Genomic DNA, 5,688 nt, shown 5'->3' with positions numbered 1-5,688 from the left:
GTAAGTCTTACTATGCTTAAGTGTGTACCTAGAGATGATTACTTTTTTTTTTTTAAGCAACTTCTGATGTAATGTACATATATTTTGTGGATTTATTATTTGTATTATTTAATTAAAAAAATGTTCAGTTTATTAAATTGTTATACTGTACTACATTCAAATAAAGCACTGAACTAATGAAGAGTTATTCAGTGTTACTAGGTAAAGGAGGGCAGGAGGACTGATATCACAAGTGATAATTTGGCAAAGTTTTTAGGGTATGTACAAAGGTAGAATGAGGAATACAAATTCACTGCAGTTAAATTAATTGTGGACAAAGTACTAGTCCATATGAAAGATGACTCTTCCCAAAAGTGCTGACAATGTTTGTAGAAAACAGCTTTTTGATTGTTGTCTTAGACCAACAACACTGATAGCAGTCTAACATGCTGGTAATATTGTAATCTAAAAAAGGGCATTTGTTTGTGGGAGATGGAGATAGTAAAGTTTCACACTATAGGACAAATAAAGAAGTCTACAAGTTTATTTCACAGAATTCCTAGGGGACCCAGCAGGAGAAAATATACTGTCTACCAAAGATGCAATTAAGCACGTACTGTATTTGAAGCAGGAGTTGATGGAAAGACTCAAAAGGCCAGATTGATTACAGTACATTGTGAGAATTAAAGATGACCACAGATAAGGTGGCCATAGTAGCAATATTGATGATAGCTGCAGGTAGTGAATGTACTGACAGTCTCTTGACAAACACTATTGAAAAAACTTTTGAAAGACAGCAGCTTACCTTGTCAGTGTGTACAAAAAGTAAAAACTGGGATAGAAAACAGTCAAGAAAGAAATGCAAGTCTGAAGTAGAATAAGAAAACCTTTTGAAGGGAAGGAGAGGACAGACATGGAGCATAAAGATTTCCGAAATTTGAAAGATAAGTGATAAGTGGGAAAAAATGGCAAAGTGAAGAAGTTAATTGATAAGGGAATGAATGCAGAGATTACCTGTTAACCATAGGCTCCAGCAGCTTACATAATGAACTTGCATTCAGTTCACGAACGAAAGCAATTAAGAATTGCAGGAGAAAATGTAGCAGCAAGGCTGTAAGTTTTGAAACATGTTAATATATATGTGAAGGCTTACTCAGCCCTGTAACAACTTCAGTCAGTATTACCAAGGCTGGCTCCTCCTCAGGAAAATTAATGAATAGAAAAAGAAATAATAACAGACAATGATAAACACCTTATTATTTAGAAACGGAAAATGTAAAACAATAAAACATGAATGGGTATCCTAATTGAAAGAAAAATGAAAAATGAAATGAAAAAAAAATTACATTTGAACTCAACGGTAATATAGGTATATCGTGGTAATGGGATGTCAGGTGTTGGTGACACTGCGTGTTGTTGAAATCGTAGCCATTGCTGATGTGGGGGGGGTAGCAGGTGTTGGTGACCACCACCGGCTCGTTCTTCACAGAGTATGGCCGTGAGTAATTACTTCAGATGACAGGAAAACAGGTTCGTTACCATTGCTATGTTGAGGGGTTAGGTCCTGCGTTGGCAAGTAGATTAAACATGGGACGTCTCAGGACGTTAGTCCATCTCCTCCTATTCTTCTCGTTGATTGGCAGGTGACCCTCTCTGTCATTCCAAGCTGTAAAGAGAGACAGATTACCCACTGCTTAAGAAATCACTCTCCATGATAAGTACAATACCTAAAAGATGTGGTGATTATTAAAACATTTAACAGATAAAGACTGAAAGGACTAAGTTAATTATTGGTCAAAAGTGAAGCTTTCAACCAATAAGTCCACTAAAATATGATCAGGCGTGTACTTACAGAAGTGTTGGGAGCTGTGAGTCGAGTGATTTACTGTTTGACCGGAGCCCCACACGTCACCTTTCGGGGGGGAGGGGGAAGAGGGAGGGGAAGGGATAGCGGGAGCTAGACTGACCCTACCTTAACAAGCAGCCGGCAATCAAACTATCACTTTCGGGGAGGGGGAAAAAAGGGGGGGGGGAATAGCGGGAGCTGGACTTACCCTACCTTAACAAGTAGCCGGCAATGAAACTATTGTTACTTTACACTCCCTCACTACTCCTATCTGTTGAACTTTTCCCTCGCAATATACATTATTTACCCCTGGCTGCCATAGATGGACACGTTGATATTACTGAAGTAAGTTATTTCATGGGAAATGAACAGTAATGGGGCTCAGTAGTAAAAGAGGCAAAATTTAGTATGGCGGATTCTTGTACAGTTGTAGATTTCATTAGATTGGAAGATAGTTGAACCCATTCTTCAGCCATTTCAACAGCATCTATTATCTTTATGCCAGCAGTGTTAATTAGTAGATGGGGAGAGGGAGGTATTAGGTAGATGGCGAGAATATTTTGAGGAACTTTTAAATGTTGAGGAAGAAAGGGAGGTGGTAATTTCATGCACTGGTCAGGGAGGTATACCATCTTTTAGGAGTGAAGAAGAGCAGAATGTAAGTGTGGGGGAGGTACGTGAGGCATTACGTAGAAAGAAAGGGGGTAAAGCAGCTGGAACTGATGGGATCATGACAGAAATGTTAAAAGCAGGAGGGGATATAGTGTTGGAGTAGGTGGTACTTTTGTTTAATGAATGTATGAAAGAGGGGAAGGTACCTAGGGATTGGCGGAGAGCATGTATAGTCCCTTTATATAAAGGGAAAGGGGACAAAAGAGATTGTAAAAATTATAGAGGAATAAGTTTATTGAGTATACCAGGAAAAGTGTATGGTAGGGTTATAATTGAAAGAATTAGAGGTAAGACAGAATGTAGGATTGCGGATGAGCAAGGAGGTTTCAGAGTGGGTAGGGGATGTGTAGATCAAGTGTTTACATTGAAGCATATATGTGAACAGTATTTAGATAAAGGTAGGGAAGTTTTTATTGCATTTATGGATTTAGAAAAGGCATATGATAGTGGATAGGGGAGCAATGTGGCAGATGTTGCAAGTATATGGAATAGGTGGTAAGTTACTAAATGCTGTAAAGAGTTTTTATGAGGATAGTGAGGCTCAGGTTAGGGTGTGTAGAAGAGAGGGAGACTACTTCCCGGTAAAAGTAGGTCTTAGACAGGGATGTGCAATGTCACCATGGTTGTTTAATATATTTATAGATGGGGTTGTAAAAGAAGTAAATGCTAGGGTGTTCGGGAGAGGGGTGGGATTAAATTATGGGGAATCAAATTCAAAATGGGAATTAACACAGTTACTCTTTGCTGATGATACTGTGCTTATGGGAGATTCTAAAGAAAAATTACAAAGGTTAGTGGATGAGTTTGGGAATGTGTGTAAAGGTAGAAAGTTGAAAGTGAACATAGAAAAGAGTAAGGTGATGAGGGTATCAAATGATTTAGATAAAGAAAAATTGGATATCAAATTGGGGAGGAGGAGTATGGAAGAAGTAAATATTTTCAGATACTTGGGAGTTGACGTGTCGGCGGATGGATTTATGAAGGATGAGGTTAATCATAGAATTGATGAGGGAAAAAAGGTGAGTGGTGCATTGAGGTATATGTGGAGTCAAAAAACGTTATCTATGGAGGCAAAGAAGGGAATGTATGAAAGTATAGTAGTACCAACACTCTTATATGGGTGTGAAGCTTGGGTGGTAAATGCAGCAGCGAGGAGACGGTTGGAGGCAGTGGAGATGTCCTGTTTAAGGGCAATGTGTGGTGTAAATATTATGCAGAAAATTCGGAGTGTGGAAATTAGGAAAAGGTGTGGAGTTAATAAAAATATTAGTCAGAGGGCAGAAGAGGGGTTATTGAGGTGGTTTGGTCATTTAGAGAGAATGGATCAAAGTAGAATGACATGGAAAGCATATAAATCTATAGGGGAAGGAAGGCAAGGTAGGGGTCGTCCTCGAAAGGGTTGGAGAGAGGGGGTAAAGGAGGTTTTGTGGGCAAGGGGCTTGGACTTCCAGCAAGCGTGCGTGAGCGTGTTAGATAGGAGTGAATGGAGACGAATGGTACTTGGGACCTGACGATCTGTTGGAGTGTGAGCAGGGTAATATTTAGTGAAGGGATTCAGGGAAACCGGTTATTTTCATATAGTCGGACTTGAGTCCTGGAAATGGGAAGTACAATGCCTGCACTTTAAAGGAGGGGTTTGGGATATTGTCAGTTTGGAGGGATATGTTGTGTATCTTTATACGTATATGCTTCTAAACTGTTGTATTCTGAGCACCTCTGCAAAAACAGTGATTATGTGTGAGTGTGGTGAAAGTGTTGAATGATGAAAGCATTTTCTTTTTGGGGATTTTCTTTCTTTTTTGGGTCACCCTACCTCGGTGGGAGACGACCGACTTGTATTCACAAGGAAGTGCCAAACTCATAAGGGTTATTCAGTGCCTCCAGCAAGGTTGTACTGTAATAAAATCAGATTAAAACTTTTAACTACCAAGAAGACTGGCCAGCCCTGTAACTCAGATTGACTGTATATATCTATCTTTTGCATGCTAAACAAACTGTAAGGAAGACTATCTGATCAAAGATGTTTGTTCTGCAGTTCAAATTTAGCTTGGCATGTTGAGCCACTGAGGGTGCCATTCACAGAATGTACATGAGAGGATATCAATCCATGAGGCATCCCACACATCAAGAATATGAACCTATTCAAATAAGGCATGAAAGTCCAACTAAGAACATGAACTTTAGGTGTTTTGCTACTTAACTGGTGTGTAATCATCTGTGTTTGACTCCCAGCTGAAGTCAGTCACCAGTGGTAGTGTACTACAATGGTTCAACTTACGATATTTTGGCTCTATAATGGTGCCAAACTTTTTTTTTTTGGTACTGTACAGTACTATACCTTTATTGATAGGATAAACTTGTATTCATTTACTTTTCAATACTGGTAATTAGTTACAGTAATTATTTATTTACTTATTCAATGACAGTAATTATTTATTTACTTGTATCATATATTCATCTTGCAATATTTTCAACTTATGATGGGTTCATCGGAACGTAACCCCATCATAAGTTGAAGAGCACCTGTAAGAGTCGGAAGAGGCAAACACTAGCTAGGCCACTGGAACAAGGTTACTACCTCAGGAAACAGTTTATTGAAATTTTGTAAGGTTGAAGTAGTAATGTAAAAAAAAATTATAATTGAGGTTTTTAAATATATTTGTTCATTTGTCATTTCAAACTGGCTTGCCAACAGTGTGCAGATAGTGTGAAAATTAACTGAATATAGTGCTTATCAGTATCTTAATAATACTGTAGTGGGGTGAGGCATACTAGCCTGGCAGTATCACAAAATAGTGTTACCTAAATCATAAGCATCATATCAAAGTTATACACTAACTCACTATTAGATTTGAAGCTATAATTTTATGGAGAGTGTATAAATCTGTAGGGGAAGGCAGGCGGGGTAGGGGTCGTCCTCGGTAAGGTTGGAGGGAGGGGGTAAAGGAGGTGTTGTGGGCGAGGGGTTTGGACTTCCAGTAAGCGTGTGTGAGCATGTTAGATAGGAGTGAATGGAGACAAATGATATTTGGGACCTGACGAGCTGTTGGAATGTGAGCAGGGTAATATTTAGTGAAGGGATTCAGGGAAACCGTTTATTTTATATAACCGGACTTGAGTCCTGGAAATGGGAAGTACAATGCCTGCACTCTAAAGGAGGGGTTTGGGATATTGGCAGTTTGGAGGGATAT

Source organism: Cherax quadricarinatus, chromosome 78 (genome assembly GCF_038502225.1).
Source record: "Cherax quadricarinatus isolate ZL_2023a chromosome 78, ASM3850222v1, whole genome shotgun sequence".
NCBI lineage: Eukaryota > Metazoa > Arthropoda > Malacostraca > Decapoda > Parastacidae > Cherax > Cherax quadricarinatus.
This window is presented reverse-complemented; position numbering follows the sequence as displayed.